We start from the raw sequence: 24,153 nt of genomic DNA, 5'->3' as shown, positions 1-24,153 counted from the left end.
AACTCTTCTCTGCTAGTTTTGTGCATTCCTGGTCGAACCGTAGTTTGTTTCTACGTATTTCCGTTTTCTTCTTTTGCTGAAATTTTAATGCTATCTCTAATTTCAATCCAGGTATCCTTAACACTACTGCACTCCGAATCTTCTAGGCCGAAAATCTATTCGAAACTTCAATCTGGTATTTCTCTCTTACCTGGCTCTCTTCTAATTTCTTTAAATTGAATCTCTCCGTTTTCGGACAATGAATATTACCTTTATTCAACGATAATGTCTCTCATATTATCGCTGTTACCAGGTAGTGGTCAGTGTCACAATCAGCCCCTCTAAACGACCGGACATCAATTATGCTAGATTGCCGTCTTCTATCTACTAAAACGTGATCAATTTGATTGTGTGTTTTCCCGTCTGGTGATGTCCAAGTGTATTTATGAACGTCGCGATGTGGGAATTTTGTACTCTTCACGATTAGGTTTTTGGATGTTGCAAAGTTCACGAGTCTAACACCGTTGTCATTACTTTCCTTATGTAGACTTTCGTTCCCTATAATCGGTTTGAAAATATACTCTCGTCGTATCTTCGCATTGAAATCCCCTAATAGAATTTTCATATGGTATCGCGGGAGTTGGTCAAATGTCCGTTCCACTTCTTCGTAAAAACTCTCTTTTATATCGTCATCCTTATCTTCAGTTGGGGCATGTACATTTAAAACAATAATATCACACCACCGTCCCTTAAGAGTAATAAAAGAAAGTCTGTCAGTAACAAATTCAACCCGTTTAATTGCTGGTAATATACGTTTATGAACAAGAAACCCTGTTCCTAACTGGTGATATATATAGGCTGAGTCAAAATAAGTGTTACAACCCAAAATCTCGCGAACTATACATCAAATAGGAAAAGTATTAAGAGCCAATGTACAATACAAAGGGGCCTAAAAATGAGTCAAACACGAGGTTTACATGCCCCACATTTTGGGGGGAAGGGATTATATGTAAAATTTTCAAATTGAAACATAGGTCGAGTGACACCTCGTTCGAAAGTGCTTGGAAAAGTGAACAATTTTTGTAGGAAACAATTTTTGACGTGGGGCACCGTTTTCTAGATGGACCCTAAAAAATGGTCCTGTATCAGATAATATGTCCAGTACTTATAAATCAGAAACGGCTGAGTACAAAACGGTGAAACAAAAAATGAAAAAGGAAAAAGCCATAGTCAACGTGGAATGATGTAGTCGCGGTGTCCCCAGGGCCCCCATCATGGGGCCCCGGGACCAACTTGAAAATGTCAAATGGGAATATAGGTCGATTGATACCTTGTTTGATACATCGTGGAAAACCAGAGATCTTAGTACAAAATTTGATTTGATTTTGGGCAAGAATGTTTCAAAATGTCCCCTGGAAATGGTTCCCCATTCAGACACAAAGCGCAGTGTTTAAACTGTTACAAGCCAATATCCATCGAACTATCCATCAAATAAGAAATATGTTAAGTGTCAATTTACAATGCAGACAGGCCTGAAAATCGATCAAACACGATATCCTAATTCTGTACTAAAGTGTTATTTCATGATCTATCAAAGAAGGTATAACTCGCCCTAGGTTGTCATTTGAAAATTCCATGTACACCCCTCCCTCCAAAATGGGGTGCGGGGGAACCTCGTGTTTAACCGATATTTTAGGCTGTCTGTATTGTACATTGACTCTTAACACTTTTCTTATTTGATGCATAGTTCGCGGGATATTGGCGTGTAACACTCAATTTGAACACTGCGCTTTGTCTCTGAATGTGGAACCATTTTCGGTGGCCATTTTGAAACAGGCTTGCCGGAAATCAAAACAAATTTTGTACTAAGCTGTTTGGCTTTTCACGATCTATGAAATAAAGTATCACTCGACCTATATTCCCATTTGAAATTTTCAGGTTGGTCCCGGGGCCCCATGATAGGGGCCGTGAGGACACCGCAACAATACCATTCCAAGTTTCCTATGACTTTTTCATTTTTAATTACTGTATCACCGTTTTGTACTCAGCCGTTTCTTATTTATAAGTACTGGAAATTTTATCTGATACAGGACTATTTCGGGGGGTATCTTGAAAACGGTGTCCCATATCAAAAATTGTTTGCTACGAAAATTATTAAATTTTCCAAGCTCTTTCGAACGAGATATCATTCGACCTATGTTCCTGTTTAAAAATTTCATGAAAACCCTCTACTCCCAAAATAGAGGGCGCGGGAAACCTCTTGTTTGACTCATTTTTAGGTCCCTTTGTATTGTACATTATTGTACATTGGCTCTTAACATTTTTCTTTTTAATGTATAGTTCGCGAGATATTTGTTTGCAACACATATTTTGACTCAGCCTGTATATATATAGATAGATAGATAGATAGATAGATAGATAGATAAATAACACTAAGATTTCGAATCAACATACAACCAAAATGCCAACGCCAACAATTTAAACGGAAACAAATCACGTGTAAAAGGCAGTATAGATTGGCGTATTTACGATTTTGTTTCCGGTGGGCTTTGCTAACTTTAGTCTTGGAAATGTGAAAATTCTGCAAGATATTTCATTTTCTTTAATATAGTAAATGAAATTTTGAGGGGGCTTAAGCCAGAAAGCCCCTTTAAATACGCCACTGGCAGTATATATTAAAAACTCTCAGTCTTACTTCCCACGGTTTTGTCCGCTAGGCTCAAGGAGACGGGAAGTATATATTATTGGAGAAAATAATGAAACTAAAAATTCAGATTGTTAAATTTCTGATTTTAAAAGAAAGTGTACTAGAGACTAGTAGGTTACTTCTTAGGTATAAGCTGTTTTATTTTATGGTTACAAAAACGAAAACAGTGTTGTGATAAGTGACATATTCTAGAAAGTGGTAGAATCAATGAAGATGAGACAACTACATAAATCTAGAATAATCAAATGAAAGAAGAAAATAACGAAATGTGAAGAGTACGTAAGGCAGCGATATTACGTATACAAGAGCAAAATTTTTAAAAATAATTACGAAATACTCCGTAAAATTCTTTCATAGAACGTTATAAACTTAAATGTGATAAAATAATCAATACTTACGTTTAAGAAAGCCTTTAATTTTGAAGAACGATGGTATATGTCACTCCTATAAACAGAAAGAAACACTATTGTATAGATATATTTTGCCAACACATACTTCCTGGCATGATTAAATGATATAGAGCCACATTCCTCAACGTCATCTATTGGATTTATGCAGCCATATACCTCTAGACATGACTAAACGATACACTGCCACATTCACTGACGCATTCCATTCAACGTTGCTGCTTGCGTTGCCTTTGAACCACGTGACTTACTGCATGCATTCTGTCTTTTCCTACCTCAGTAGCTCTTGGGGATGTGACACAAATAAAAGTTCAAATTTTATCACTACAATATAATGAAAGAGAGTTGACCTAATTACTAATTTTTGTCTACAGATTTTTTAAGTTTTCTAAAGCTTTCTTCCCTTACATTGTAGCGATAACATTTAAACTTTTAGCTGTGATTTTCCTGAAGAGACGTGTCTGACGTACCTCTTAGCATTTATTAAAACATAATGCTATAGAACAGAATACAAACTGATAAACCTTATCTAAATTATAATAGAAACAATATACTGGTTATTATACCAAAAGAAATAAGATAATTTTAAGAAGCACCCGTAATGTTGATAAAGAAAGGCGATTATAGCCGTGAAATTTAGAAACAATTTAAATATTGATTAAAAGTTTATAATATTGCACTTTTAATTGGCAATTGTATGCTTTAGTTTCTTCAAGCAATGCTATCTTTATTTGCAGTGGCAATGTCTTTCTAGTTGAAGGAGATATGCATTTTTCAAGGATCGAATCAGGAAATTAATGCACATAAGTGCTAATAATAATCAATTGTCGATTTTGAACAAATAAAATTGTCAATTGCTGACACCGACTAGAAACCATAAAATAATTGTCCTAAATGTGAATGTGCTGGTCACGCAACAACCGTGTTAAACGTGCACTGTGCTCTGGTATGCCATAGCCTCTCGTAAGCTGTGGTGGTTGGGATTGCAGATTGATGAGGCATTTTACTCTTTTTCTTGCAAGGCACTTCCTTAATTCAATTTATGAGCGTTTGTATTATTTACACTTCCTACACAAATTTTAAATAAAGATGAAACATTAAAAATAAAATTTTTCTTCATCTACGTCGTCAGAAAAAAAAAATTGTAACATTTTTTTTTTAACATAGTGGAGTTACATTTTTTTGAGGAATACAGATATAGTACAAAAGAGCTAAACATCATTAGAAACGCTGTGATTTCAAATTATGAAGCAGCTGCAGTTTTGTTCGTTCAGTAAAGTTTCACAAATGGAATCAAAGAACCTTTCAAATAATTTTGATGTGTACAATAAAAAATATTTTCAGGAACAACATAATAGTGGAACTGTCTGGAAATGACACGAACTTGTGCAAAAAGCAAACGAATGTAAGTTCTCAATTCAACCTGATTGGAATGCTTTGTCTACCTCGGTACGAAAGTCAAACTCTCTAGCATCTTCCAAAAGAGAAGTTTACAATTTATTGTTATCAAAGCAGGGTTGAATGGACACAGAGACAGAAGAGCCAATAGAGAAGCTCTTCCTAAGGATATAAAACTTAACATTTATTATACACTGTAACAGGTATGTATTCTTGTGTAGTAGTATAATATTTGTGTTGTGTGTATGTCTGTGCGTGTGTGTGTGTAACTGAGCGTCTGTTTCTAGTATATTTTTTTTTACTTTCTAGCGTTTTTGCTATTGTAAACTATAGTCTTTAAATTTTGTATCATGTTTAGGTGGTAGAAAGGACTGCATATAGCCTTAACCTCAACATGTAAAACAAGTCGAAATAAATAAATAAAATAAGGTTTCTTACAACCTGGGTACATATGGATCAGAGAGATCGAGATTAATGAATGTCATAGTTCAAATGATTGATTTGGTGTAGTTTCACGTCGCTTCTCGACTATGAAGAAGTCACAATGAAATTAAATATTTCAGTTTAACTTCCCAAGGTTATGCCCTTTACGCTAAGTGAAACGGATTATTAAGGCAAGTGAATGACGATGGAAAAATTGGTGGAATGAAAACGTGAGAGAAACCGACAGTACCATGAGAAAATCCACGGACACAACGTTATTAACCACAAACTTATTTTGCTGAAAACTGAGCTAGAACCACATGCACCAGAAGTAATCGTTCTAGCACTGAGCCACCGCGTCCCTATCTTTCGACTATGATAGCAAGTCCCAAAGTTAGACGAGATCGAAGCAAACATTGGATTTGTGTCCAACGCAACGGGGATCGAACTCAGGACAACATACGGAAATACACATATTAGCTACTTGACTGTAAGGAGGAATCTGAAAACTAATAAAGAACACCTTTAATGATGCCGGCGTGAAATAACTTTTTGTTTTTGTAATCTAGAAGCCCTATATGCCGAATGTATGTATCTTCTTAGGAATTATGTAAAGTAAAGATTCCAAAAATGTATTAAGCGTAACTAGTTGCTCGTTTCAGGAGATATATGACGGTGTAATCAAGTGATTTTCGTTTTTAGACGTGAAACTATGATAGATTTGCAAACTATGGAAATTTGATACCAAAACGTGGCGTAGTAGGTCTATATTCTATGATTGCAACAGAGCAGTAGTCCCCAAGCTGGCGTAGTGCTTCCTGGGGTTTGCGAGGAGCGACCAAGAGGAACACAAGCTACTCATAGAAAAAAACAGAGAAGTTATTAATAGTGCAACATTTCTAATAACCTTTACAATTTAGCTTTTGCATACTTCTGGGACGAGAGGTGTTTGACATTTTGCCTGTCCAGCAGCTATCCTGTTGCTTAATTAGAAACGAATGAATACAAACTGATTGTAATATATTTAATATTATTGTTGTATATTATTATTATTATTATTAAAAATTCAATGGCGCATCGAAAACTGCAGATGCGGTCTCTGTTAACGGGCAAGAACAAGGAGAGTGAATTATGAAAGAAGTGTTCGGAAAACAGGTTAAGCTGCCACTGTGATAGAGCAATAATATCAAAAATAAAACCTGTTCTCCAGACAATGGGCTAGTATCAAAAACAGCTTCTCTTTATTTAGTATTAGAATTATTAGCAAAGTAGAAAAATTACAACTGAGTAGCAAATTAAAAATACTATTTATCCTTTATCTACAAAAAACTTCGTATTGTGAAAATGTAATATTTATGAAATTGTTTGAATTGTAATTCACAACAGACATTTTATACTGAAACATTGCAGATATTAGGTTTATAAGGATTTTTCCAGTACTTTTAGTGGCATTGTGTGGATTGACTATTCTTGTTTTATTCTGCAAAAAAGCAATGGAAAGACTGAATGTTCAATTTATATAAAATTATTTACTTTATATCTACTCTTGGCACATATTTAAATAAATGTTTAGGTATATTACAATTTGTAATGAAATATGAGAAATTAGGTTTGTACTTGTTGTGTAGAATAACAAACTCAATAATTTAGAATATTATGTGAATCTCTCAGTTGTATTTTTTGTTCTATTTCTATTATTAAGGGAAAAGATACAGTTTTGTCACTTGAAGGCAATTGTCTAAATTATCAAAATCGTTGAATATGATGATGTTTAATCACATGTGCTTATTTTCATTAAAAATAATCTACTTTTTTTGTAACGGCAAAATACAAGCAAGTAACTTGTTACAATTGTTCCAAGAGTAGATGCGACTGACTCATCGTCGCCCAGGGGATAACACTACAGGTAGAAACGAGGAATTAGGACGGAGGATTCTTTTTTGTCACGAAAGCACATACACTTGTTGGTTTTTGGAATACCTATCTTAACGGTGGTGAAAGGGGGCTGATCTTTTAATTTTTGTTTAATAAAATATATTTCACGAAGTTTTACATTTTTGTTTAATATATCTCACAAATTCCTCAAGTTAGAGAGATAAAATCCAAATATAAACTCTTTGTTAAGAGTAAAGGCACACACTTCTAAACATTTTAGAAAATTCTTTTCCAAAACGGAAGAAGGGGGCATTTCTGAAACACTTAAATTTCCCTTTGTTTAATCATAAAGTCGCAAAAGTGAGGACTTTTTAAAATCAGGAAACAGAAATCTAGTAAATTTTAAATTCACGTCCTTCAGAGTTTTAGAAGATACCCTTCTGACGTGAAAAACGGGAAAATTTCAATAATAATGAAACTTCTCTTTCTTCACACATAACTTACTGAATCTGCGGATTCTGTAGTAAAATTCAGAATATAAATATTCAAATAAAAATAATAAATACAAGTTTCAGTGTTTTCCAAAGTCTGCTTCTAAGGAAAAAAAGGAACACTTTCTATAATGTTGAAATTTTCCTTCTTTGTTATGTCAAATAGTCTTAATATTGTAATATCACTATTAGAAATAGTTTATATGAATTTTAGTTTTTAAAGATTATCGTAGTATTTTTTTCTTTTTGTTCTAGTATTTATTTCATAAAACGCAATTTGTGAATGTTCTTAATGTAGCAAATTGTCTAAATGGTTTTCTGTGAATGTAAGCACTTTGTAACTGTATATTTTATTGCTCAACAAATACATTGCGTTGGACAGCGTGATATAAGTTATGTAAAATTCTGAATGTTGACATGATGCTCAATCTTTGAAAGGTTTAGTTGACTAAGATTCATTCAAAGAAATCTCATACGCACGTGTAGTGATTTCAGCCCAAATTTTGAGGGCCACAAACTACAGTGTAAGCACCTTTTGTTCTATAGATGCTTCAGGTTATTTCGACGTAGACAGCGAAAAGCGAAGAAAAATTAGAGCCGTAAAGTCGCTCTTTAAAATGTTGTTAGAAGCGTCATTAGGCTAGTATCTCATCGCTAAACGTTCAAGTTAAAAATTATGTATTAAACAACGTTATTCTGTTAAACTAACATTGTGTACAAGAAAAGCAGGTTTGTTGTCAGTCTATTTTATTTAACTTATTTTGCATTAGCCGCTACATCGAGCAAACAATCATTCCTATTAATATCTGATTGACAGGCCATGTTTCTCCAGAAGTATAGGCTCCATTATTTCTGATTCCATACGCCTGCGAAGCGACTGCTTCTACACATTCTTTTCTATTCCCATTACCTACTACTACACCAAATTTGGTGTAATTATCTCTTAGTGGCATCACATCCTTACCTCGTAAGTGCAAAACCAGAGTAATAATACAAGTATATAACCCCATAACCGATCATGATGACAATGGAGTAGAAATACTGTACGATGGGATTAGCGACATATTACACCAGGAGGGAAGAGGTAAGGCCAGAGCTATAGTAATCGGAGACTTCAACAGCGTAGTAAGAGAAGGAGCAGTGAATAACTTAGTGGGACCATTTGGACTAGATAGAAAAAACGAACGGGGCCAAATGCTTATCGACTTCTGTGGGCAACATGATATGGTGGTGACGATCATGTGGTTTAAAAAAAGTGTGCACATGGGAAAGTCCAGGAAGTAAGAAGCCTTAGTAAATCGAATACATTCTTGTAAACCAGCGTTTCAGGAATAATGCACGAGATGTGAAGACACTACCGGGAGCCGATCTCAATTCTGATCACAACCTCTTAGCGTCGGAAGTTCAAACCTGGAGAAAGAGAGTCAAGAAAAAAATGGGGGGATCGAAAATGGAACTGAGAGCAACTAATAAGTATTTGCAGTGATGCGAAAGAAAAGATTGAAGAAAAATCCTGCGTAATTGGCGATATAGTAGACAATATAGAAAATAGTTAGGGAAAAGTTAGATTCTACTGGACACACCATTCAATAACACTGGCAAGATGTAAAGATCACCTAGAAAAAACATGGATAACTGGAGCGATGCTTAAGAAGATGGAGGAATGCAGAAGAGCAAAAGCCACATACATCAAATAATACATAAGGCTGAATAATGAGTTGAGAAGAGGGACAGACAAAGTCAAAGAAAAGTACGTGGAACAGATATGTGAAGAAATAATAGAATTTCAGTTATTCAGCAGGTATGATCTCATGTATCAGAAAACACAAGTATTAGGAGGGAAAGCTAGCAAATGTATACGCACGCTTGAAATTGAAAATCAACCAGGTCATGTGGCCACTGACAATCAAGGAACACTTAAAATTAGGGAGGAGTACATAAAGGATCTGTATGGCCAGAAGAATCGCCCAAAAAATATTGCAATGGAAGCTGAGGAAGAGCTTGATGAGGAAGAAAATGGACCCAGTATTTTGAAAATTGAAGTAATGCAAGCAATCAAAGACATACGAAGGAGAAGGGCCACTGGAGACGACGGCACACCAGTAGATTTCCTCAAGGAATTAGGACACAATGGAATAAAAGTACTGACTTCTCTTATTAACAAGGTCTATCTGAGTTGGGAATGGCCAAAGGATTTTCTTGATGTTACAATGATTGCATTACATAATAAAAAAGGAAGGAAAGAAGTGCAGCGATAACAGAATCATTAGCCTTATTTTCCAGACTGGAAAGATAATTGCTTACATACTGAGTAGACGTCTGGAAAGTAAGATAGAAAATATGTTGGATGAAGATCAATTTGGATTCGTGAAAGGAAAAGCACGAGAGATGTCATTGGTTTGATGAGAATTATCTCAGAACGAATTGTTGACATAAAGGAAGAGTTGTGTTTGTTCTTCATAGACAGGCAAAAAGATTTCAACAGGCTTAACTGAACGAAACTACTGCAAATACCTAAAGAAAGTGGGGTCAATTTGAGAGACCGACGACTCATTTGCAACTTTTATATAGGCCAACGAATCAAGTTGCGCTTGAATGAAGGAGAAACCAATATTGTGGATATTGGAAGAGCTGTATGACAAGGATGTAATATGTCGCCCCAATTATTCAATATTTACAGTGAATGTTAAATGAAGGAGACATTAATGGGAATTGGAGATTTCAAGATTCGAGGTCAAATTATTAACAACATCTGGTATGCAAATGATATGGTAATTATATCTAGAACCGAAAAAAGACTACAGGAGCTGATTGACAATATGGTTGACAACGGGAAACTATATGGAATGGACACTATATGGAATATCCCCTTGGAAATGCGCCCTTACGTATCACAGTGGAACAAAAAGAACTTAAGAGATCGATCATTCCAAATATCTAAGATGTATTTTGACGAGAGAGGCGTACTACATCAAAGAGACCAGGACCAGAGAGCATTGTCATAGCCAAAGAAGTATTCAACAAGAAAATGTCACTCTTAACTAGCAGCATTAATATTGGACTTAGGAAGAAATTGTTCAAGTGCTACATATAGAGAATAGGACTTTATGGTTGAGACTTGGACATTACAGAAGTTAGAGAATAATTATTTAGAGAGCTTCGGGATGTGGTGTTGAAGGAAGATAATGAAGATAAAATAGACAGAGATCGTAACAAACGAAGACGTTTTAAAACGAATAATAGAGAAGAGGATTCTGAGGTTGATTCCCGCTTAGTTAAATAAAGAAAATTTTATAATTTGCAATATTAATACTTTCCATCTGTAATGACAAAAATATCAAATTTATCTCCGCCATAGGGCTGGGACAACGCTCTTGATTCCGCACGCTATAGAAAGCAGAAATTCCAACAACTGTCTACAATATTACTTAGATTTATCAACCTTGGTTCGTACTGTCTGAGAACGCAACGTGTTTAACAAACAATTGATGAATACATAACGCATATCTTTAGTAACGCTGAAAATATAACTGTCAGAAACAAACATTATTGTTTCCTAGCAATTTTATAATTGTCCAGTATGTTCTGTTTCTTCCTCCTCTTTACTATATCCGTATGCATATTTCCTTTAAAAGTATAAAAAAGCGCATAAGTAGAATATCGTCTAGGAGCTGCTACCTTCTTCTTGTCATCTCCTCCTCCTCAGAGGCTAATCCCTCCAAATTATATCTTAAAAATCAATTCATCCTTAGACAGTATCGTAACCAATTTCATTTCCGTTTTGCTATTAACTTCAATATTCTTACTTCTTCATTCATTCCTCTCAAAATTTCTCTATTTCTTATTTTCTCTTTCCAGCTGATTTTTGCGTCTTCTCCCATATCTACAGTATATATTTACATTATATATCATTAGTGATGATAATTCCGTTTGCAATAGAAAATGACACGTCTGCTGAGGGACATGTTTCTTCTATTAGTTTTCACATTGCCCCGATTCAAGCTATTTCAAAACAGTACTGCCTGGCTCGTATGTAATACAATAATTACAACTCACTAAAAAGTTACTTTTATTGTTCCGATGTTAAAACATAACCATCCCAGGCAAGTAATGTTTCTATTCAATATGAATGTTCATTAGAATGTTTTAATAATATTTATGTCTCACTTAATTATATTGAGTTCTTCAGTCTCTTCTATCTCTCTTCAAAACAGGATAAGTGAAAGTTGACAATCGGAATGTAATAGACCTAGGATATTTTTTTCTGGCTGCTGTTAGTTTCGAAAAGAGAGCAGCTTTTAATTATTAATTGAATGTCGGATGGTCAATTTATATTATTAGTTTATTATCATTTTATTATATCATGATCAAACTATTCATTAACACGCCGCACCACAGTAGACAGACATCTGTTGATTTTTACTTGTGGAAATTAATTACCCCTTTAAATGGCACATTACTAAATATTTTAAAAATTCATATCGGATGATTATTTACGGAAATGATATGGAAATTCTTTGCGAAGCAAGAAGTACAACTCTTCGTTTGCAGTATATATATATGTGTGATAGTAATGAAAATGAAGTTAGCTGTATTGCAGTGATTATACTTTGTCTAAACCTAGCATAATATCCGTTCTTCGCACGGAGGGAATGCGTTCCATTTTGGACACTAAATTGCACCAAAACTGTCACCAATCAACTTAGAGACCCCAAGTGCAATGAGTTGGAAACTAATGTCGGTCACTTTCAATTATTTTTAAAAATAATATCACCCCTTAGTAGTACTAATGTTGGCTGAATTCGGATTGAACCAGCATTGGAAGTGTCACTGTTCATCTTAGCGATCCAGAAAGCTGTGGATTCGACACTGATATCGGCAATTTTTGATCGTTTTTAAAACATCTCTTCGTCCACCACGTTTTGGAGCTAAATTTGGATTTAAACAGCGTTGTAAGTGTCACTGTTCTTATATTCGATCCCAAAAACTGTGAATTCGACACTAATATCGATCGTTTTCTATTTTTTATATCCCCAACTTGCAGGACTGGAATTGGAATTAAACGACATCTGAATTGTCACTGTTTATCTCAGCGAATCCGAAAACTATGTATTCAATACTAATACTGGGCATTTTCGATAATTTTTATATAAATAACTCATCCTGTCCCTCCCCTAAGTTACATTATCAAAGTGAAATGATACAAACCATACCATGCCCAAACCTCATCTATGTTGGAAATTTGATCACGACCGGTTGGGTGGTTCAAGAATTATTAACTAACAAACGTAGTCGCTTTATTTTTATTTATATTTTAGATATGTATCTCCTACCTCACCCTCACCCAAATTGTAGGGCTAATTTTGGATTTGAATGAGATCAGAAGTGTTACTGCTCATCTCAGCAACCCCAAAATTATGGGTTCGACACTATCGGTCATTTTCGATCATTTTTATATATCTCCTCTAGTTCCACTTTCCCTCTAAGTTACAGCATCAAATGAAAACAAAAGAAATATCCTAGATCCGAACCTTATAAAATTTGTTTGGCGTATAAATTTTTAACTGCATACTTCTTTTTAATTATTTAGGTCTAATTTCATAGTCATCTTAGTGAGTATCCTAGAGATTTTAAACCGACAAATCTTACAAATATTTCTTTTGGATCTAAAAGTAAAAAGATAAAGACAAAAAATGTAATATAGCAACAAACAAATATTTTAACACTAAAACATTATCTATGCAATTTACACGTGTAATGAATATTACACTTTTAACTATTTCATCATATTTTCATATTTTAAAAAATAAATAAAATACATCTGAGACAGAGTTTCGAACCCTCAATCCTCATGCTTCCTAAGTTATGTACGAAGACTTAGTGTCTCACTAACCTCAGCTACAGCATGGGTAGAGTTAGGAATTGTGTCCCTGGGGGCAGACCTTTTGTCTGCTGGGGTGGCACAGCAAATAGAAATGAGAATTGAAGGATCTTATAGGTGGCATTTTTATTTACTTATGTTTTGTCAAAAAGTTCCGGCAATGTCACCTGTGACCTCCATAGCTCCGCCTATGAGCTACCGTGGGCACAACTACCTTTTGAAGCTAATATCTCTATAAGGAGGGAAAGAAAATGCTATTACTCTGTACATATATGTGGGAATTGAGATTTATCTAGGCTTCGTTTTTGGACTTACAAGGTACATTCGCGAAGTGTCCCCTTGGGATTCGTGTAAAACGGATTCAAATGCAAAGTTCTCCGCTTCCCAATATATATTGTACTAATATTGGAGGCTCATATCAGTAATTTGCATATTTCTGGGCCTTCATATATCCGGAATTCAATTATACACTACTATAACACTATGACGCAAAATTGATTTTAGTTTCTTTAGATGTAACTGGGCATGAATGTGAGCATATGCAAAATAAATTGGACAAAGTACTGCTTCTCTTACACATGTTAGCCACCCCGGCCGCCATCTTGGATCCGACAAATTGGATTCAACTTTTACTTTCTCAAATTGGAATAGATGCAAGTGACATATAAAATTCATGTACAATTTTCTCCGAAATTCACTGATGTAGTGAATTTTACCGTGGATTGTATCGTTTGGAAGGTATTGCATGTTAAATCCCTCCAGGTCCTACGTGAGTAGACATTGCCGAGTGATATTAGTGACGCTTCCGTTTTTGATGTTAACAAATCAAAACAATTTATAACTGGAAAAATAATGTAGGTATACAAACTCTTTACAACATTGGTGTTGTAGTCTTATTATATTTCTGTGAGTGACTGTTATAACTTGCGTCTTATACTATAACAAGGAAGTATTGTATTAGGGTCAAAATATCTAATGTAAACCCAGGTACGACCAGATTTAGATGAAGATCTACTATTTCCGTATTGACGTCTGTGTATCTGTACGTTCAGAGAATATTTCGTCAACGATAAATCTTGTAAAAGATTACATATATACACGGGGCCCTGCACAACTTTCTATTTGGTTCATTATTCGTGAAGTGCCTGATATTTAACATGCAATACCTTGCAAACGGTACAAGCTCCGGGTAAACTTCCTTCACAAATAAATTTCTCAAAAAAAAAAATGTACAGGAATTTGATGCATCACTTGCAAATATTCCTATTTGAAAAAACGAAAGTCAATTCCAATATGGCGGATACGAAATGGCAGCCGGGGTGGGTAATATGTGTAAGAGTAGCAATAGTTGATTCAATTTGTTTCTCGTATCCCGGCATTCATATCCAGTTACATCTAAATAAAGTAAAATCAATTTTATGTCCAAGTGTTATAGTACTGTATGATTAAATTCCAGATATACGAAGGTCCATAAATATATTCAAATTACCGGTATGGGACGCGAAAATTAATAGAATTCACATTGGATCATGGAAAACTTTGCATTTGAATCAATTTTACACGAATCCGGGAGACACTTTGCGAATGTGCCTTGTTAGTCTCTGAAAGTGTTTCCATGTTTTTCTGAACAGAAGTGTACTTGCTAATGGCCCCCTTGTATAATTAATGTATAACAACGTAAACTTTTCCATTATCAATATAGATATATTGATCCAATACAACACAATGTATGAAAAAACAATTGTCATAGCACTACTTCGCAAAAGTTGCTTTGCTAATTTAGCCGAGTAGATGACAAAATACCTTTTGACAAAACACCTACTAAAACAGACTAAAAGCTTTACGTCTCAATTTTCTTGGCTAAAGTAAGCGAGTAAGATTATTATTATTATTATTATTATTATTATTATTATTATTATTATTATTATTATTATTATTATTATTATTATTATTATTATTATTATCATTTGCCAATTTTCTCGGTCACTACCATCACTGAAATAGGTTACTAGAGCAAAGTATGATTTATCTGACATTAGTTTCGAAAAGGTTGTCTTAACCGAGACTTAGCTACTTTCACCTTCATTCGGAAAGCGAAACATGTCTATGTATATTTCTGTTTATATATATATATATATTTATTTATTCAAACATTTTTGATCTTTTTTCTCTCCGGCCTTCATTTCATGAAGGCAACTATCAAGTTAGGAGACTTCGCTGGGAGTGTAAGAATAATTGATGTGTTATAGGCTATGGTCTACGGATCCCAAGGTCTCCAGTTCAAATACACCCTACTGCAAACTAACACTTTTACATTTAGTTTGTTCTTACACGGTCAATAATAATTTCTTTGCTCAAAGTTCTCCATATAGAGATGAGATACAGTAGTTTTGCACATATCAACCAAGATAAAGGGTAGTGGAGATCAATCTTATTAAAATAATATCAGAGACAACAATCCATATTCATATTAGAATATGTTTTAGGTCATATTTGTTTATTCTTCTTTACTAAATTACAGCTCTCGGGTACTTAGATATAGCAATGATATCGAATGATACGTTACTGAAAATCGGGGAGCAAAACAGGTCCTTAATCCTCGAAAGACCAGGTTTAGTATACGGCTAGACTAGAGAGACGTAATTTATTACGAAGTGCTTCAGCACAACCAAACACTCAATGTAGAACTCTGCGTTCAACAACCTCACCTACTTAAAATAAATTAAAAACAGAGACCGAATAAACAAAAATGTCATATTTCTGCAACACGACAACGCCAGACTTCACATCGAAAATATACACAGACCCATATTCAAGAACTCTAATGGAAAGTGTTATCGTTCCTTCATACTCTGCCGATTAACATCGTCAGATTTTCGTATTTTCTATCATTTTTGAACGCTTTTCGCCGTAAATCCTTCAATTGTGACATGGAATTCAAGAGTTCCTTGGAGGGATTCTTTGAGATGAGTCGAAAATTTTTGTAGTGTTAGGGCCTCAAAACATATTGAACGGTAGGAGGAAGAAGAGTGTGATATTGATTAAACTGTTCTAGTTTCTTTCTTCAAAATAACATCTTAAACACACGATTTCCTCAAAGACTTAACAGTACTAAATAGTAAAAATAAGTCAATAATAAAATAAATTATATTAAAGAGTACAACGTAATTATTTCATGGAATTTATTTTTTAATGAATTTATTTATATTTACCTAGATATACATGACCATAAAGAAAAGCATGAGTAGCCATCTGCTATACAAACAATTTATGATACGAGCTGTAAGAATCCGTCGTTGCCTGAAGAATTCAAATGCTGCATAAAAACATAGGAAGAAGAATGTTCCAAAGGAATGGCCCAAAAATCATTCCACTGCTCGGGTATGTATACTCTTCCTTTATGTAAGCGTGCATTCTGAATTTGCATTGTTGGTTGCATACATTTAAGACAATTAGAGGCACACTTAGAGGCAACCACAAACGTGGCTACTTTTCGACTCCCACAATTCCTCTCCGAGCACAAAGTCGCAAAAGTGTTTTCGTATGTGTTTGCATTTGGCGAATAGATATCTGCGCACAAAATGTGTTAGCTCATAGCTACCCGTATGTTTAAAGGAACAGTTCGAGTTAAAAACAAGTTTGGTGCAATAGAAAGAGAAACAAAAATTAAGAGACCCGTATTTTTTATATCTTGATAGGCCGTCTCGTTCAGCTTCTACAGGCATTTGTTTTCGATGAATCGTAAATGGTGACGTCATGGGTGGGATACGCGAGAAACTCAATGTGAGTCAGCAACCACTCTCTTGTACGCAGCTGATAAACCTTTAATAGTGCATTGGATTTAATAGATTGTGTTTTCGATTTGTTAGCAGACTTGCTCTGTGATGAATTTTTGAGGGACGTTTTTGTTAGTTGTTTTTCCTACAGCATTAGGATAAAAACGAGTCGAGAGAGAGCAGTAATTACATTTGTTGTGCGAAACAGTGTTTCTTCCAGACATGTTTTTAGGGTGGCACTGTCTCCCGGAGCTTTGAGGGATTCCCCCGGAGGAGACCAAAATAACACGTCTATAATGTAATAAATATAATAGTACTTACTGTGTAAAAATAATGTGCCTCTTCGAATACTAAGTGTCACTTCCCAACCTCCCCGGACTTTTTTCTGAAAGAAACACTAGTGTGAAGTAGAAAACACGTGTTATTACAGCGTGTGTGTACACTCTGTGAAGTGAAGTAGAAATGCCTAACACCTGGTGTGTTTTGGGTTGTAATTCTTGTGCAATTGAAGCTGAGGACGTAAAGTATCTTTTCTTACATTTCTAAGTCGTGAGAAATCACCAGATCGATATAAATTATGGCCCAAGAAAATCACTGGGAAAAAAATGTACCAAATAAAATCACTCGTGTTCCAAACATCTTGAAGAGCCTGCCTTCGAGAAGTTAAGTTTACTGAAAGAAAAGTTAATGCCAGTGTCCGATCTAGAATGGGCCGGGGGCCTAGGCCTCCCAGTTTTTGAGTGACAAAATTGATTTAAGCTATTATTTAGATATTTTTGAAAGGTTTTAGTAAACATGATATACATATCATAGTCTAGGTTCTGACTCCCACCCCCTTAGTTTTTACCGTCTAGATCCACTTCTGGCTAATGCCAGGAGAATTATTTACACGCAAACTGAGAAAGAATGCTGTTCCAAGTATATTATTGAAAAGTTTAAAATCCGAGCCATTGAACAAGCACCAATCTATGTCGAGTTTCCAACGTACAAATATCGTACAAGACGCAATTGACAGATGTAGTCAAGACGAGGCAATAGAGGGTAATAGAGACGATGTCGCTCATGATTCTGAAGATACTGCTTTAGAAATAAGCTATACAATATGAATTAGGGAGTGAAATATGCCGGCTTGCAGAAGGAATAAGTGACGATGACTGTTCCTCAAGACATTGATCCATCGTTTAATTTCTCTGTATCATGTGCCAATGATGACGAAACGGGTGATGAGAGTTGTTCCGCGGACAGATATGAGAATAAAAGAAATTTAACCGGTGAAGTGTTTTTCGTATTCTGGCAAACTTTACAGATGTTATTTCATTTTCTCCTCATATGTTGCGCTCCTGTACATACCTTGAAGAACAAAATTTGAGGGTCAGCGTTAAAAATTGCAACAAAACATGAAAATGAACATACTTATGTTTGGGAATCGGAAGAATGATTAAGGAAAAGGTACTTAGTTGTTACAGCAATCTCGTCCGTTATCCATTTACACACACACACACACACACACACACATACATATATATATATATATATATATATATATATATATATATATATATATATATATATATATATATATATATATTTGAAACGCTGAACTCATGCTTTATAGGATACGTTTTATAATATTATAAAAACGTTTGTGCAGCCCACCATCAGATATAATTTTCTACAGTCTTTGCAATCAGTTCTGGAAAAGGAAACCGCACTTAGAACGTGCCATCGCATTTCTCACAAGCGAATTGTTTGGCACTGTGTAGTATGTAAGCCTGCTCTCGCTCCTTACCCACCTATGACCCATCACAAAATCTGTCTTCCTCTATTACTCGCTAACGACTAAACGTATCGCGATCAATCGAACACCATTCCTTTTAGAATTTTCAACTCTACAAATGGAAATAAATTGTAAAAAAATGCATTTCTAAGTCGAACTGCTCCTTTAATGATATACATTATTCTATGTATAAGTACAGAAGTATATGAGAGCGCTTCGAACGCCTTTATTTTTAATAATTCATGAACATGATTTGTTTTGACAAGTAAAATTAATGATATGAAATGATAGAATTTCAACAAATGAAGGAAGGATTTTAAAAAAAATGTCGCTTGCATACTTGATGGAAACTGTACAAACTCTTTAATTTTGTTTAAACAAATACGTAGAGGAAGAAACAATTTGCACAAACACTACTCGTCTCTCCATAGCATTAAGAAATCTGTGTTACCTTCTAAGTTTTACTTGAATTATTCTTAACGACCAAATACTCCGATTATCTTAAGAATTCAATTTGCAAATGAAAATGTACCTATCCCACAGTTCAAGTATGTACTCGATTTAAACTAAATTATAATATGGGACTTTTTTAAAGTTTAACGTTCCAGGCTTATGTACGAGGCAAGGGTATAGTGATGATAATAATGAACGAAAAGGTGGAATAAAAATGTGGGAAGAAATGAGCATCATCGAAAACGTATATGTTCAGGTTGCTTACTAATTATCCAACACAAAACCTACTTCGTACGACCTAGAATCGAACCAGATATCACAATTGAGCACTCCAGCTCTGAGTCAGCGTGATCCCCACAGAACTTTTCATTGAAATGAGTTTACAATCCATGTATACACAACGACATAAGATCTCCCCCCTCCTAAGTGCTTTAATTCCACTACTTGGGCTCTACGTCATTTGCAGTTGTGACAACGGCTAAACAGATGCAACCCAACTTAAACGTAACTTTTCTCGGCACTGACAGCAGTTGGTAGCACTGAGTAAATCTTTATGCAAGTAAAATTGTGAGTAGATAACGCAAGAAACATGTCTCCATTCTGAGATCAATCTCTCTGCTTCAGTGCGTGTTGTCAAATGAAGATCATGTGTTAATCTCAATATTGCTGTGTATGTAATGTATTATTTCTTTATATACTGTATATCAAAATAAATAAAAGCACTGATCACACATGAATCAGAAAATGCTTGAAAGTAGACGAAAATATCAAATCTAGAACAACTGCTGGAAATAAGTTTGTAAATCACTGTCTCCATTGACAGACCTTCTCCTTATTCCAACATATTTTTCTTTCTAGGGAAGAGAAGCTCTTACTTGTCACACTGACTATGCATTAAAATAGAAATTGAAATTGAAAGAGAAAAACTTGAAAAAGTTCTAGCCCGGCCGAGATTCAAACCCGTGTCTACCGAATAAAAGTTCAGTGCGCTAACCACTCACCTACCGCATCACTTAACCTTGAACACAAACTAATACCTAGTTAATCGTTTCATGGTAAAATATAAACAAGGTATTCAAATATAACAAAAACAAACAAATATAAACAAAATAAAAATAAAAACAAGAAAATGTAAGCAACTTGAGTGAGTGTCTTAATGACTTACTCGATATTTCCTTGTTTAACTCAACAACAATTTATATAGACGTTCCTCAATGAGGGAAATATCGCGAAACTTTCCTCAAGTTGAGGCTACGTCATCGGCAGAGCCGTAACTTGTAAGGGACAAGGGCAACTGCCCTCCAGAGAAGCTCCCCGCCGTTCGAGGGGGCAAATTTTGAGACAATATTTTCTCACTCCATATACGATACGAACATGAAATTAGAAATGAAGCATCAAATAGGGTCGGTACATTACATAAACAAAGCAGTACACAAAAGGTAAATAGATCAAAAATGAGTCGTGGACCCATTTCAGTAAAAAAAAAATCTCTACTATTGGGGTCTCTAGAAATAATATTTATTCGTATGGCTTCGAGATTTATCAATATTGTCCCCTTAATAATTTTGACATGTATGGAATGGGCCAAGGGAGTAACCAACGAAACCGCAGACCTTGCCGTGCGGGAGGGCCAACAGGCTCCGGGGGGCACAAAGATTAAGATAAAGTTGAAAAGAGTGAGCCCATTAATTAGTAAAGCAACTTTTTCTAGGTGGCCCAAATAAGCTTATTATTGCTTGCCCCCTCAGAAAGAAATCTAAATTAAGACGCTGGTCATCGGATGCAGGGATCGTCCCGATTTGCATTACATTTCGCCTTTATCATAACTTCTAATTTCCAAAGAAGAAATGACGACAGAAATTATTTTCACATTCTTTGAATTGTATCAACACGTGTAGAAATAGACAGGTCTATGCTTAGGTTCCATAAGTACTAGTTTATTTTCTTATATTGAAATGAGGAATTTGTGGCAAATTGAGGCGGTGGCACTAGCCAAGTGATATTGAGCGTTCGGCTTCTGATCATGAGGCGCTATCTACTAGGGGTTTGAATTCCTCTGAAGAGCAAGGTCGGAATTTTAACTGTCCTCAGTATTTCTGTGTTCCTGTGCTTGGAATACGTCGAAAGGACATGAGCTGCCAGTGGCAAACAATACCCCGGTTGGGGCGATTTGTTTAAAAAAAAAATATGAAAGCAGGAAACTCCCATTGCAGCTACCTGGGTACAAATCCCGTCGTGGCAATTATATTTTTTTCTTAATGGGAAGATAATGTTTATGTAATTGGTATTGTAATTATGTTATTCCTTTGTTATTATTATTATTATTATTATTATTATTATTATTATTATTATTATTATTATTATTATGGTTATTATTACCACAGAAGGAAATAAAAATTAACATAGTCGAAGGTATTCATAGGAACAGAAAAGATATACAGTATGTCAGATGTTTCTTAGGTTTACACATGAACGCAATAATATTATTACGTTTATGGATTTACAGATAGAATTATCATTTTATGACAACAAGAAATGGAATATAAATATTTGTTAGTTGATAACAGTAATACATTTTGTTTTGCCCTTCTTCTAGATAGAAAGGTGAGGTGACATCTTAAATAGGATCATTCCCGTGACTAGCATTGTAAGCTCGATCGCTATTTGCAATTAGTGCACAGCTAGGAAAAATTCATTGGAACTCATTTTTCGCCCATACTACAGCAGTAAGGACGTGTTTAACCCTTACGTCCCCAACATTATGAAACTAACGCTTAGGCCACTATTTAAGACATTACAGTTCTGGGAGAAGGAAGAAATGGAGCTGCAGTGAATTCAGTAATTACACACTTTTACGATTCCAATGTAATAATGCTGAAACTTTCTGATTTCAGTCATGATAAAATAGTAAAGTATTATGCAGAAAGAATAGTCCAGAGAAGTCAACTTTAAATTGACAACTCATATGTAAGGAGGCGCTGCCAAATGCTCTCGTCTGATTTTTTCACGGCACGGCATTTGACAGACAGTCCTCTTGATTGGAATCTGGTGTTTCAGGGCACTTGATATTTTTTTTTTTTTGTAATTTAACTAGCTTAACGAACCTTCTTCAGTATCTTACTTCCTGTTTTTACTCACATTTACGTTTTTTTTTCACTAACTATTTCAGAACAGGGACAAAACCATAGAAACATTGAGGACAGTAAAAATCATAAACACTATTCGCGCGTTCTTCCCTTGCCTGAAGTAAAGCAATAAAATATGGTGAACATGCATTTTATGATCTACCATCTTGTATATGTTGTCAAATCCAGAGTTGGAGTGGGTCAAATGGAGCGTTTACTGAGTGGGTCAGTGGGTCGTGGGTCAATAGAATGTGACCCACTGCAACCCATCATGTACCATGACCTACTGCGACTCACCATCCACCGTGACGCACTCTGACCCACCAACCCCCTATGCTCACTGCATTGTAGACAGCATTTTTTGAACAGCATATATTTTCCACCCTCGATCCTAGCCATAGAAACTAAAATCACGTTTCTGACTCCTTGCAGCTTGCGATTGTCCAAACCTTCTGGTGTGTGTATATTTTATTATAGTAGTAATAAAAGAACATTGTCACTTTGTTGGAATTGAAGAAGAAAATTGAAGAAGCAGTTGACGTTAAATTTACATCCTGGCAGTCAAGGTGGAACAAAACGAGCCATGCGGGGCTTCCAACCCGCTCCTTCTCCTACTCCTACTCCCACTACTACTACGTATACTGTGAATTCGTATAGCAAAATTGCACACGAAACATAATCAGTTTTGAGTATTATTTTCATCATATTTTAATGAAAAAGTATTTTGAAAATTTTAAAAAATAAAAAAAAAACTTTTCTTGGCCCGGTTTTGAACCCACCATTAAAGCAATTATAACTACTAGCCCATTGCACTAGTACTTTCAGCCACGAAGACCGCAAATAACATACACTTCATTTTTGCTATATTTCTGCTACGTGGCGAGAAGCAGATAATTCCAACTTATCAGAACTGCGTATTTAGCTCCTATGAGTAGGGTCGAGCGCGATTTAAAAATATGCTTCTGAACACGAGTGAATTTGTTTACTTTTTACTTTCAAGACCTCTATTTCCCTTTTTCATTTGTTTCTGTTCACTTACATGAGTTGACTATCTCTAAGTGAAAAAAAATAACTTGAGGCACTTTTAGGTATTGATATTCGTGATTGTAATAATAGCGATAGGACGTATACATACTACTACATGGCTTTCGAGACACAGCCTGTAAGTTTTAGAGGAGCTAACTACTGGAAAAAATACATTCTTGAATCACTGTCATATATAAATTATTACATACAAAATAAATATAACTATGTGTTCCTAATCATCACGGAAATATTGCAGTCAAACAAAATGGCTTTACATATATAGTTAGGCTCTTAATCCAAACTGTGTTGTTATCATATAACGTTCATTATAATAATATCTTAAGGGATAGTGGGGAACCGAGTATTTGCGAAAAAAAAACGACTATCTCACAAGCCGTTAAACTTACGGAGCTGAAATTGAGTATATTAACTATGTATTGAAAATGAACAGAACGCCTCCTAGCATTTTTAACATTTTTGTTTATGGGGAGGGGAGCACTTTCTACATATGGTAAATAGAAAGCGGGTTAGTTTGTAAAAAATATCAAAAACGATCGATATTAGTTGAGAAACAAGTTGAGAAAGAAGAAATACAGCCGGGTTAGATTCCCGGCAGGAGCTCATGTGGTTCGGATTCACGGGAATCTGTACTTCATGCCGCAAGCGTCGGTGGACCACTGATGAGTAACTAGCGACATCTCGTCACAAATTGGCGGCCCCGCAGCGACGATCCGCGGTTTTCGCTCTTACGTTTTAAAAATTACACCACCAGTGTCCCACCAGTGGCACAGACGCGACAAAAGGTCAATGAAACACAGAATTACTCCACGCAAAT

The 24,153-nt window shown here is 35.2% G+C and overlaps 1 long non-coding RNA gene across 1 annotated transcript in view; it reads right to left on the bottom strand.

Annotated features, from left to right (window-relative positions):
• Positions 1-24,153, bottom strand: part of LOC145674382 (uncharacterized) — a 63,191-nt gene that overhangs the window by 32,534 nt on the left and 6,504 nt on the right. Inside the window, exon 2 of the long non-coding RNA XR_014128917.1 lies at positions 3,085-3,130. This is a non-coding gene — a long non-coding RNA (uncharacterized LOC145674382). The remainder of the gene's footprint in view (positions 1-3,084; positions 3,131-24,153) is intronic.

This window comes from Thermobia domestica, chromosome 17 (assembly GCF_964235325.1).
Source record: "Thermobia domestica chromosome 17, izTheDome1.hap1.1, whole genome shotgun sequence".
Lineage (NCBI taxonomy): Eukaryota > Metazoa > Arthropoda > Insecta > Zygentoma > Lepismatidae > Thermobia > Thermobia domestica.
Note: the sequence above shows the minus strand (reverse complement) of the source record. Positions and strands in the feature narration are given on the sequence as shown.